At 41.5% G+C, this 13,746-nt stretch overlaps 1 protein-coding gene across 1 annotated transcript in view; it reads right to left on the bottom strand.

Annotated features, from left to right (window-relative positions):
* Nucleotides 1-1,075: 1,075 nt before the first annotated feature.
* The window catches only part of LOC100995628 (cleavage and polyadenylation specificity factor subunit 6-like), a 110,081-nt gene continuing 97,410 nt past the window's right edge, over nucleotides 1,076-13,746 (bottom strand). The window contains exons 4-7 of the transcript XR_010108960.1: nucleotides 10,932-11,036; nucleotides 7,728-7,839; nucleotides 6,804-6,909; nucleotides 1,076-4,589 (exon numbers count right to left, since the gene is read on the bottom strand). The gene's annotated coding sequence lies outside the window, so the exon portion shown is untranslated. The remainder of the gene's footprint in view (nucleotides 4,590-6,803; nucleotides 6,910-7,727; nucleotides 7,840-10,931; nucleotides 11,037-13,746) is intronic.

The following is a 13,746-nucleotide window of genomic DNA, read 5'->3' on the forward strand; positions in this document are numbered from 1 at the left end:
TTATATGCAAACTTTCGTGTGCATTTTTCTGGGAAACAGACTAGCCTAGCTATGCACAGATTCTTAGGGAAAATCCCTGACCTCAAAACACTTAAGGACCATTGATTAACATCTCAAGGGACTCCTGGCCATTCTTTCAGATCTCCTGTTTATCAGGTTAATTATTGGGTAGTCTGGAGGGGCTTTAGCCTTCTTACTATCTTAATTACCTCCAACCTAAAACAACCTCTAGCTTACAGGAAATGCTCAGTATATGTTGGTTATTAAGATTATTAGGGAAGATTCTCCTGCTCTGTTGCTAGATGCCTCAGGGTCTGAGTCCTGAATATCCTAGTGGAATTTCCAGTTCAGCTGGCTATAGAACTAATAAAAATAAAAATAAAAAGGAGAAAAAGGCTAATTCTTTTTGGATCGTGAGAAGGCAGGTGTTAATTCCTGCAGTGCCCCAGGTGGAAGTTTATTGAGTCTTATGAAGTAAGCAGCCCTGGGATGGGAGATGTCCAACAGCCACCTGGATGGCCTCAGCTGCCTTGCTCCCTCTCTACCACCCACATGGTTGACAGTGGTTAGTTTCTTTCAGGAAAGATGGGAAAATATATGCTGGTCCCAGAACCCTCACACCTGAAGTGATCTTGTTCTCTCACACCTGAAGTGATCTTGTTCTCTCCTGAAACCAAAGCATGCATTGTTTCCTCTTCAGAGAGTTATGAATTGCCTTGTGGCGTTCATTTCACTTCACTGAATATTTCCAAATGCCTTCTAAGGGCAGAACTAGGGCTTGCTTTTTATTTTGTCAGTTGTAAGACACGGTCACCCAGCTTCTCAGCAATGTGCTGAGTGAGGCTGGCAAGTTCCTTGGGGTCGCTGGGCCTCATTTCCTTGTGGGTCCTGGGGAGCTGGATTATGGGCCATCTAGCTTCCTTCAAGCTCAACATTAGGTAACTCTATCATTGTTAGCTCCTGTGTTAGTTGACTTTTCATATGTAAATAATGAAGGATTTTTGCTCCTTATTTCAGCTAAATCCAAGTTCTTGTGTCACGACCAGGAAAAATTAAGCACATGGACACATTGAAGGGTGAGGACAGTGGAATTTATTGGGCGAAAAGGAAAACAAAAACCCTTTGCAAAGTGAAAAGGGGTCCCCCAATAGGCTGCCACCTCGCAGATTAACTATCAGGCCACCACACACAAAGTGAAGAGGCCAGGGCTCCTCCCCACTGCACAAGGCACAAATTTCCCCATTCTCCCAGGCGGGTCCCCAGTCCATTGCAGGCATGCGCAGACAAGACCCTGGGCAGGTTCTCTCATCTGCACAAAAGCATTTGATGTAAACACTTGTCGGGCAGGTTGGAGATTTTCCAGCGACCTTCCCTCATCTGCCTCCTGCATCTATCATTCCCTCCTCTAACAAAGCCCATCTAATGCCGTTATTATAAGGATAAGGATTAGGATGAAGACTGATCTTAACTGCTTCCTGCTGACAGGGGGCGCTGATTTGGGAAAGCAGTGGTCACATCTCCCTCAGAGGCCTAGCTAAGGCTTGCTGACAAAAGGGTCCATCGTCTGAGGCTCCTGTTGCATGATCGTTTGAAGTTTGATGGCCTGAACGCAAGAAGAGACAAACCAGGTTACTAGAAAGCAAGTATCGAAATGAACGGGGCGGTAAGGACAGCTCAAAAACCCCCAAGGCCTTTTACTTGTTTGCACAGAGAGAGGGAGGCCAAAAGTCCGACTGGTTAAAAAAAAAACTTTTACCCTTTTGCTGGCATGTCTGCCTACTGGGTTCCCTTCCCCCAAGCCCAATCCTAAGCCAACCAATTTAAGTTTTGGGAAATTAACTTTTTCTAGTTTGGAGGATGGATCTGAGGAGAGTGTGCCATAATACAGAGACCTATCGGTGAAGAGAGGACAGAGGAGGAAAAAGGAAAAAAGAAGGTGTTTTTTTCAAAGCAGTCCCAGGGGTTCAGGATGCATTCGAAAGGGTTACATACTGAAGATGAATGTCTACTCATCTAGAAAGAGGGAAGTGAGGCATCCAGATTCCCTTCTCTTCCTAGCAAATACCTGAGGTACATGAGGGAGAGAAAGTGAGGCATCCCTCTTTCTTTCTTCCAGTCTTATATCCCTGAGTCCCGGCCACTGCAACAGGTGCTTGCTGCTCATGGGTGTCAAAGCAGCTTTCACCCATGTTAACAAGGAGGGTTGGGGGTGGGAATATCTGCTCTTACCCAGATATGCACTATTTCCCCTGCTGTCAGGAGCCTTTGACTTCCCTAGACTTCATGTATACCATGGATACTAGCATGACTTTTATCCATGAAATGGGGAGGTTGGTTTAATTGGCAGGAATTAGTCATGCTCACCTGTGCTGTGCCTTTTAACTTATGTTATTATCTGCCTCTGGATCCTTCAGATCCAGTTTTCTTTTCTAGGGCTTTGACACAAAGCTTGGAATTGAGTTTAGGACAAAAATGTGTCTCAGGCGAGGGGTTATATGTACTCCTTATCTTAAGCCAAATGCTGAAGTGAAGCTGTGGAGTTGAGTCCTCCTTCAACAAGGGATAGAAAAGGATGTCTTGTTACACACCCAGATAACTGGTGGCTATAGTTATGCTTGCTAAGATTTGGGTGCATGGGGCTTGGCTTTGGTTAGCTCCCTTGGTCTTACTTTCCCAACAAGGAAAGTTGATGGGTGATGAGCACCCTATTTGTTCCCATCACCTGGGCAGGATTTGCAGGATAATTGCTTAGAACTAGAATATTGATCCAGATTTTTACATTACCCATCCCTTTTGTTCCCTCTGAGCTGCAGTTGGAGATTGCTGGTAGGTTCACAGGAATAAGCAGGGTTAGTCTAAAATGTAGGCAAAAACTTAAAAACAACTAATGAGTCTGGAATTTAATGACAAATGTATGTTAAGTTTTGAAACATAATTTCTCTAGCCCCAGTCCCCATTCCTGTTAAAAACAAATCAGGATAGGACTGAATTGTTTGCAAAATAGACTTTAGTCTTATACTTGGACTGATTATTTGCATAAAGTGCAGCAAGAATAATTATTTTTATATAGGCCTGAGATTGGTTTTGATGAAACTCAGTTCCACAAGGAATCTCAGATAGGACTTTCCAAGCTGAGCCCAGCCATGGGTGTGTACCCTCAAAATACCTGTGAGTTGGGTAAACTCCTTTCTTCTTGGGGTCCCAAGAACATGGGGTTCCTGGGCCTGTTAGAAAGTGACATTCTTGACTTGGCATAGGTGGCTCATATCTGTAATCCCAGCACTTTGGGAGGCTGAGGTGGGTGGATCACCTGAGGTCAGGAGTTCAAGACCAGCCTGGCCAACATGGCAAAACCCTGTCTCTATTAAAAAATACAAAAATTAGCCAGGCATGGTGGTGTGTGCCTGTAATCCCAGCTACTCGGGAGGCTGAGGCAGGAGAATCACTTGAACCTGGGAGGCAGTGGTTGCAGTGAGCTGAGATCGTGCCACTACACTCCAGCGTGGGTGACAGAATGAGACTCCATCTCAAAAAAAAAAAAGAGAAAGAAAGAAAAGAAAGAAAGAAAGGAAGAGAGAAAGAAAGAAAGAAAGAAAGAAACATACATTCTTTACTTACCACAGGCCAGGAACCCTATATGGGGACTGTGTAGACAAGGTATGAGGCCAATTTTCCTAAGGGGCTTTTATTGGCTTTGCAAGTCAAGCTTGACTTCTTAAAGGGAAGCATACCCTTCCAGTCAAAGCCTTGGTAAAACAACTCATTTGTCTGTTGCAAAAGAAAATGGATTCTTATTGCACAGATGCAAACAACTATATTGCCATAAGTTAGGAATACTCACAACTAGTTTCTAAATTCTGGAGAAGCCAGGCAGAGAGAGAAAGACAAATATGCTCAAAATTGTATTCACAGGAATATACCTTACTCAATTATTAAGGGCCAAAAATAACTCAAAATAAGTTTCCTTGACTCTGAAAAACAAGACAAAGATCAGCAATGTTCCAAGCAAAAGTCAGAAGATTACTTCAGTTTTCTGCTAGTTCAGTCCATTTGGTTAACTCTTATTTTGCTTGATATTTGTGAGGATTTCAGCTCTTCATGAGTCCTGTATGTTTTTACTTTATTCCAATGTCATAATCTCCAAAGTTATCAGAAACCTGCATTTGAGAGCATCTGTCAAATTTCTATAGCTGATTATAAACCATCTTTTGAAGAGAATCAAAACAAGACAATTGTCTATGAATAACAAAATGTCCAGGGTAGTTACAGTCATAAACATGATTGACAGAGTAATTTGGTTATCTCCGTGGTTTACAATAACTTAACATAACATCCTTAATTGTGCCTGATAGCATATACTCAGACATTAAAATTTTAGAAATCCCATACAATTTTGGAGCAAATATTTATATTATTCCCTAAAATATAACCTGAAGAAGATTAAACATCATTTTGGCAATCCCATGTACCTAAACATGTCAGGTGATCCTGTTTACCTCCCTTCTGGATGTTCCAAGGGCCTGCTGTAGCATTCAATATCCAGGTGTCAGGAAAAATGATTTTGAAACTGAAGTTTGATTTTAGGAAGCCTGTTAAATATGTTAGAAGTTTAAAACACTTCATGTTATAAAACAGAATTCCAGATTACCTTAAGTTATTTATTTTGCCAAAATGACGACTCAGAAATTTTAAAAAAGCAAAAACCTTTTATAACCCTTTACAAATTTTGCTAAAGAGCAGATAAGTGCTTTAAGAGTACCTTATTGTGCTTTTATTTCAATGCTCAATTTACAGAAAAATGATATAATACCCTTTTGAATTAGTAAATATGTTCACACATGAGATTTCTTTTCTTTCTTTTCTTTCTTTCTTTCTTTCTTTCTTTCTTTCTTTCTTTCTTTCTTTCTTTCTTTCTTTTTTTTTGAGACAGAGTCTTGCTCTGTTGCCCAGGCTGGAGTGCAATGGTGTGATCTTGGCTCACTACAACCTCCACTGCCTGGGTTCAAGGGATTCTCATGCCTCAGCCTCCTGAGTAGCTGGGATTACAGGCATGTGCAATCATGCCTGGCTAAGTTTTGTATTTTTAGTAGAGACGAGGTTTTGCCATGTTGGCCAGGCTGGTCTCCATCTCCTGAACTCAAGAGATCTGCCTGCCTCGGCCTCCCAAAGTGCTGGGATTATAGGCATGAGCCACTGTGCCTGGCCCCATACATGGAATTTCTTTTGCAAGATTAATTTTTATAATCCTTCCACAACTTGTTTGAACTTTTAGCTTTATCTTATCTAATTCAAAACAATCCTTTAACCCTAGGCAAAAATTTTCATTTTTTTTTCAAGTATCTCACTGTGTCACCCAAGCTGGAGTGCAGTGGTACAATCTTGGCTCACTACAACCTCTGCCTCCCCAGTTCAAGTGATTCTTGTGCCTCAGCCTCCCAAGTAGCTGGGACTACAGGCATGCATCACCATGCCCGGCTAATTTTTTATATTTTTAGTAGAGACATGTTTCACCATGTTGCCCAGGCTGGTCTCGAACTCCTGAGCTCAGGCAATCCACCCGCCTCAGCCTCCCAAAGTGCTAGGATTACAGGTGTGAGCCACCATGCCCAGCCAAAAATTTACATTTTACCAATAATCTTTAAGGCTGTTTTTTTTGTCGTTGTTGTTGCTGAGATGGAGTTTCACTCGTCACCCAGGTTGGAGTGCAATGGTGCGATCTCGGCTCACTGCCACCTCCGCAGGGAGGAAAAGTGAACATTCCCCTCTTTTTTTTTCTTTTTTCTTTTCTTTCTTTTTTTTTTTTTGATGGGACACAAAAATCACTGCTAACAAATGCAAATACAAACACATGGGGACTATACAAAATTTTAGAGCTTCTGCATGGGGAAGAAAAACAGTCATAACAGAAGGCATCCTACAGATTGAAAGAAGGTTTGGCAAAATCATATCTATGAAAAGGGTTGTTATCTAACATGCACAACAATATACTACTATATAGTAGAATGTACTACTATAACTGGGAAAATGAACAAAACCTAATACCCAATCCAACACTGGGCAAAAAACCTGAAAAGGTGTATCTGAAAAGAAAACTTGAAATTGACTAACAAGTCAAAGACAAATTGCTCAGCTTCACTAATCCTCACACAAATGTATAAGTGCAAACCACACTCAGACACCTCTCACTCTACTTAGAAAGAAACTTAACAAAACCAACAAAAAATCCCCATATGTTCACAGGCAATGGCCAATGTAGATTTGGAGAAAAAGAAACTTTCTTTTTTTTTTTTTTTGAGATGGAGTCTTGCTCTGTCACCCAGGCTGGAGTGCAGTGGCATGATCTTGGCTCTCTGCAACCTCCGCCTCCCAGGTTCAAGTGATTCTCCTGCCTCAGTCTCCCGAGTAGCTGGGACTACAGGCATGTGCCCCCACACCTGGCTAATTTTTGTATTTTTAGTAAAGATGGGCTTTCGCCATGTTGGCCAGGCTGGTCTCGAACTCCTGACCTTAGATGATCCGCCCACCTCGGCTTCCCAAAGTGCTGGGATTACAGGCATGAGTCACCACACCCAGCCAAAAGAAACTTTTATACACTATTGATGGGAATGTACATTACTGTACACATGATGCAAAACAGTTGAAGTTACCTCAAAAATTTAAAATTACAACTACCCTTTCATATAGCAATCCCACCACTGGTTATGCACTGAAAGCACATGAAATCTGTTACATTGAAGAGATATCGGGTTTCCTATGATGACTGAAGCACTGTTCACAATAGCAAAGACATGGAATCAACCTACCTGTTCATCCACAGATGAAGCAACACAGAAACCACAGTACACAATGGAATTCTCTTCAGCCATAGAAATTCATGAAATCATGTCATCTGCATCAACGTGCAGAAACCTGGGGGATGTGACATTAAAGGAAATGAACCAGATAGAGAAAGACAAACACTGCATGACCTCATGCATGTGAGAATGAGATCAACTTTATCTCTAAACAACTTTATCTCTTAGCAGTAGAAAGTTCAATAGTGGGCCGCATACAGTGGCTCACACTTGTAATCCCAGCACTTTGGGAGGCCAAGGCGGGCAGATCACTTGAGGTCAGGAGTTCCAGACCAGCCTGGCCAACATAATAAAACCCTGTCTCTACTCAAAATACAAAAATTAGCTGGGCATGGTGGTTGGTGCCTGCAGTCCCAGCTACTCGGGAGGCTGAGGCAGGAGAATAGCTTGAACTCAGGAAGCAGAGGTTTCAGTGAGCCAAGATCATGCCACTGCACTCCACCCTGGGTGACAGAGTGAGACTCCATCTCAAAAAAACCCAAAAAACAAAAACAATAACTTGGCAAATGTAACTAATCACACATACACACACAAAATCAAAACCACCACTCATATTCCATCTCACTCTAGATGGACTGGATACTACAAAAAAAGTTGAAAAATATTAAAAGACAAAACAATGATGTGTGGGTTTTCTACAAAGGAGGAACTTGTCTCCACAGTTCATGGAAACATAAGCTAGTATACACACTAAAAAAACCACTTGGAGTTTTCTCCAAACCTTAAAACGACAACTACCATTTCATCCAGCAATTCGACTACTAGGTATATATACACAGCACATGAAATCAAGACATGGAAGAGATTATCTGCATTCGCAGGTGGAATCCAGCACTATGCAGACTAGCCAAGATAAGAAATCAGCCTACCTACCTGTCCATCTGCAGATGAAGGGATAGAGAAGCTGTCCCACATGCAGACACTGGAATACTCTTCAGCCAGAAGAACACAATGAAATCCCATCATGGGAGCCACACGGTTACACCTGGAGGACATGAAGGTAAATGAAATGAGCCAGGAAGAAAGATAAACTTTGCATCCTTTCACTCATGCAGAAGCTGAGAAACTGTATCTCAAAGACCTGGAAAGCATAGCAGTGGTTATCAGAGGTTGGAGGGAAGAGGGGGAATGAGTAGGGATTAGAAAAGGGTACAAAGTTCCACACAGATGAGAGGAAAGAAATCCTGTTCTTCTATTCCACAGCAGGGTAACCAGGGTTAACAGTATGGTTGCATCTTCAAAATAGCTTGAAAGGAGGATACTGAAGCTTCTTGCCACAAAAGAATAAACAATGGTACAAAATAACAGAGACACTAAATACCCTGATTTCCTCATTCTACAATGTAAGGAAAGACCAAAACATTGCACTCTACCCTCTCATTGTGTTCCTTTGCTATTCGGCAAATTTGTTTAAAGAAACTTAAATACATGATGCTAAAATTCACGTGGAACCATGAAACACCCTGAATTTCTTCCAAAGCAATCCTGAGACATCCAGACTATGTGAAATGCATCTCACCCACTGATTTCAAATTTTATGGAAAAGTTAGAGACCCGCTTCCACACAGAGCAGTGGAACACGAGACAGGACCAAGAGGTAAACTCACACACCCGACTGATCCTCTACAGAATCCACAACAATAAGCAAGGGGGAAAAGATGCCCTATTCAATCAATGGTGGTGGGATAAGCGGCTAGCCATGGGCGGAAGAGAAACACTGGGTCCCGACCTCTCGCCAGACACAAAAAGGAAATCCAGATGAATAAAAGATCTAAATGGAAGACCTCAAACTATTAAAATCCTGCAAGAAAACATACAAAATACCTTTCTTCACATAGGTTTTGGCAAAGAATCTATGTGGCTACGTCCCCAAAAGCAATGGCAACAAAAATTGACATGTCAGACCTAATACTGTAAAGAGCTTCCACACAGCAAAAGAAATTAGCAACAAACAGACAGCCTACAGAGTGGGAGAACATGTTCCCAAACTGCATCTGACCAAGGTCTAATATCCAGAATCTTCAAGGACCTTTGCAAATCATTCAGCAAAAACAAACAAACAAAAAAACCCATTAATAAATGGGCAAGGGACGTGAACACACACTTCTCAAAAGACAATGTGCAAGCAACCAACAAAGAGGAAAACATGCTCAAACTCACTCATTAAGAGAGAAATGGAAGTCAAAAGCAGGTTGAGATACCATCCCACACCACTCAGAATGGCAATGACTGTGCAGACAAAGAACAGACCCTGGCAAGGCAGCCAAGGAAAGGAAACACTGATGTGGTCTAGGTGGGGATGCAAACTAGTACAGACACTGTGGAAAGCAGTTTGGAGATTTCTCAAAGAACTTAGAACTACCATCTGACCCAGCAATCCCGCTCCTAGGGATCTACCCAAAGGAAAATGCATCCTTCTGTCCAAAAGACACAGGCACTTTTATGTTCACAGCAGTGTCATGCACAAGGGCAAATAAATAGAATCAACCTAGGTGCCCATCAACAGTGCATAAGGTAAAGATGTGATACCTATATACCATAAAACACTAAACAGCCACAAAAAAAGACAATCACATCTTTGGCAGCTGCAGGCCATTATCCTAAGTGAACTACAGCCAGAACAGACATCCAAATGCCACACATTCTCACTTGTAAGTGGAAACTAAACTATGAATGTACCTGAACATAAAGAAGGGAACAACAGACAGTGAGAGTGACTACCGGACCCCCACAAAAACAATGAGAGGGAGGGGGCATTATATGCTGAAGACCCACCTTGTGGGTCCTCTGCTCACTGCCTGGGTCATGGGGTTGTTGGGACCCCAAGCCCCAGTGTCATGCAGTCAACAGATGTAATTAACATGTGTGTGTACCCTTTAGTCTATAATAAAAGTAGAAATTATTACACACACACACAAAGAACAAGCTTAGGAGCTGTATAAACAAAAAAAAAAAACAAGAAAAACCTGTAGTTATCCAAACAATCCTTTTCTGGCAAACACGCAGAAAGATTAACCTATGGACAAAATGAGAAAGCCAAAAAATGCAGCCCAAAATTACATATGGTGAATGCATTTTTCAAGAGAACACCAAATATCACAACAGTGAAGAGAGAAGTTTGCTCTATAATAGTCTTTGAGTAAAATGGATTTCTACCTGCAAAACAGTGAAATGGGCCCTCACATTACACAGGACACAAAAATCAATGCAAAGTATATTAAAGATCTCCACCCAAACCTGAAAACACAAAACTCCTAGAAGAAAACAGGGTGAGCATTTACTTCAGTGAAACCTGAATCTATGCACACAGATTGCCAAAAGGAAAGAAAACAAAAGGGAAAGGTAGGAGGAAGAAACCCATAGACAATGCAATCTTTTTTCCTTTTTTTTTTTGTGATGGAACACCCAAACACCATGAACACATGCAAATATAAACGTGTAGGACTATGGAAACCTTTAGATGTGTTCCACTGGAATGAATCCAATGAACCAAAAGAGAAGGTGTCCTGCAGAGTTGGAGACAGATCTGAAAAACTGTATCTCTGAAAGTGGTTGTTATCTAACATGTCCCAGAAACTAAAACCACTGTGTTTGAAAAAAACGAAACAAACAAAAAAATCCACTAATACCAAAGCTAAAACTGGGCAAAGGCCCTTAATAGACATTTCTGAAAAGATGACATGAATTGACTAAGGAGTCAAAAAGAAGTTGCTCAACTTCATCATTTCTCCCACAAAGGTAAGTCCAAACCACACTCAGATGGGGTCTCAATCCACTTAGAATGAATCTTACCTAAAACAACCCCCCTCAAAATGTTTATAGGTAACGGCCAATGTAGATTTGCAGAGAAAGAAACCTTTCAACACTACTAATCAGACTGTATATGACTATGTACACTATAAAAAACAGTTGCAGTTTCCTCTAAAAAGAAAAAAAAATACAACTGCTCTTTAGTGTAGCGACCCTACCCCTGAATATACACTGAAAGCACTTGAAATGTGTATGTTGAAGAGCTATCAGCCTTTCCATGGTGACCAAAGCACTATTTACAGTAGCCAAGATATGGAATCAACCTACTTGTCCACACACAGATGAAAGGATAAGAAACTGCAGTACACAATGGAATCTTCTTCAGCCATAGAAATTAGCAAAATCACGTTATCTGCAGCCACATGGAGAGACCTGGAAGGTGTGATGTTAAATGAAATGAGCCAGGCAGAGAAACACAAACGTGGCATGATCTCACACATGTGCAATCTAAACAACTTTATCTTGTAGAAGTACAAAGTTTAATGGTGGATACCAGAGGCTTGGGGGCAGGGGGCACTAGACAGGGATTGCAAATGGATACAAAGTTACACTTACCTGAGAGGAATAAATTCTCCTGTTCTATTCCACAACAGGGTGACTAGTGTAGGGACCAGCCCCACAGGGTCGGTGGGTCTCTCCCCGTGTGCGGAGATGAGAGAGTGTAGAAATAAAGACACAAGACAAAGCGATAAAAGAAAAGGCAGCTGGGCCCGGGGGACCACTACCACCAAGTCACGGAGACCAGTATGGCCCTGAGTGCCAGGCTGCACTAATATTTATTGGATACAAGGCAAAGGGGCAGGATAAGGAGAGTGAGCCACCTCCAATGATAGGTAAGGCCATGTGAGTCACATGTCCACTGGACAGGGGGCCCTTCCCTGCCTGACAGCCGAGGCAGAGAGAGAGAGGAGACAGAGAGAGAGAGAGACAGCTTATGCCATTATTTCTGCTTATTAGAGACTTTTAATACTTTCACTAATTTGCTACTGCTATCTAAAAGGCAGAGCCTGGTGTACAGGATGGAACATGAAGGCGGACTAGGAGCGTGACCACTGAAGCACAGCCTCACAGGGAGACAGTTAGGCCTCCAGATAACTGCAGGTGAGTCTGACTAATGTCAGGCCCTCCACAAGAGGTGGAGGAGTAGAGTCTTCTCTAAACTCCCCCGGGGAAAGGGAGACTCCCTTTCCCAGTCTGCTAAGTAGCGGATGTTTTTCCTTGACGCTTACACTACCGCTAGACCACGGTCTGCTTGGCAATGAGTGTCTTCCCAGACGCTGGCATTACCACTACACCAAGGAGCCCTCTGGTCGCCCTGTCTGGGCGTAACAGAAGGCTCGCACTCTTGTCTTCTGGTCACTCCTCACTATGTCCCCTCAGCTCCTATCTCTGTATGGCCTGGTTTTTCCTAGATTATGATTATAGAGCAAGGATTATTATAATATTGGAATAAAGAGTAATTGCCACAAACTAATGATTAATTATATTCATATATAATCATATCTAAGATCTATATCTGGTATAACTATTCTTATTTTATATTTTATCATACTGAAACAGCTCGTGTCCTTGGTCTCTTGCCTCGGCACCTGGGTGGCTTGCCGTCCACAGACTAGGGTTAACAGTACTGTACCGTATTTTTCAAAATAGCTAGAAGAAAGGGTTTTCAATGTTTTTGCCACAAAGTATTAATAACTATATTAAATAAAGAGATGCTAAATAACCTGATTTGATCATTACACAATGTACACATATATTAAAATGCTCTTGTACACTCTAATTATATACATTTAATAAGTGACAAGTAGTTTTTTTAAAGAAATGTAAACAAACGATGGCAAAATTTATATGGAAACATGAAACACCCTAAATTTCCAAAGCTATCCTGAGAAATACAAGCCACGGGGGATGCATCACTCTCCCTGATTTCTAATTACACGGAAAAGCTACACTTATCCAACCCATATGTTACTGGCATGTGCACAGAAACACACACCAAATAGTAAAATGAGAGAGCTTAATAATAAACACAAATTTATTTATAGTGAACACATTTTAAAAAACAACACCAACATGACAGAATGAGGATGAGAGAGTCTGTTCTATAATGGTTTTCAAAACTAGATATCCATATGCAAAAGAATGATATAAGACCCTTATGGAGCTAAATACACAATAATCAACTCAATATGGATGGCAGATAATACACAAAACTTGCAATCATAAAGCTCCTATAAAGAAAATCTAGGGGCCCGGTGCGGTGGCTCATGCCTGTAATCCCAGCACTTTGGGAGGCAGAGGCGGGCGGATCACCTGAAGTCAGGAGTTCAAGACCAGCCTGGTCAACATGGTGAAACCCTGTTTCTACTAAAAACACAAAATTTAGCAGACATCGTGGCATGCACCTGTAATCTCAGCTACTCGGGAGGCTGAGGCAGGAGAATAACTTGAACCCAGGTTGCGGTGAGTTGAGATTGTGCCACTGCACTCCAGCCTGGCCTACAGAGTGAGACTCTGTCTCAAAAAAAAAAAAAAGGAAAATCTAGGGCAACTTGGATGTATGCTCACAGTTTGCAAGAAGTAACAAAAAAAGAAAAAAAATCATGGAATACTTTGGTAGTGATTTTGGGTTTTTTAAAATTAGGAACCAACATCACAGGCAACCGAGAAATTATACACATGTGGGACCACATCAAACTTAAGAGTTTGTGCCCAACAAAGGAAACAATGAGGAAAATTTAAAAGCATCTTAAAAATTATTACAGAAGTTTGGAAAAACATACAGCTGATAAGGGGTTGTTTCTGAAAAGGCACATGCCAGTAGCAATACAAGCTGGCAAAACCCAAAACAACAGAAAATAACCAAAACAAAATTGGGCGAAGAACCTGAATAGACATTTGTGCAAAGAAGACATGAAACTAACCCAATGTTTACAAAAACGTGGTTAACATTACTGATCATGAGAAAAATGTGGATCAAAACCACACTCAGATTTATCTCATTCTAACTGGAATGAATGTTACAAAAAGATAAAAATACTACAAAAGACAAATGCTGGTGGGGATTTCCAGAAAGGGGAAC

Source organism: Pan paniscus, chromosome 10, assembly GCF_029289425.2.
Source record: "Pan paniscus chromosome 10, NHGRI_mPanPan1-v2.0_pri, whole genome shotgun sequence".
NCBI lineage: Eukaryota > Metazoa > Chordata > Mammalia > Primates > Hominidae > Pan > Pan paniscus.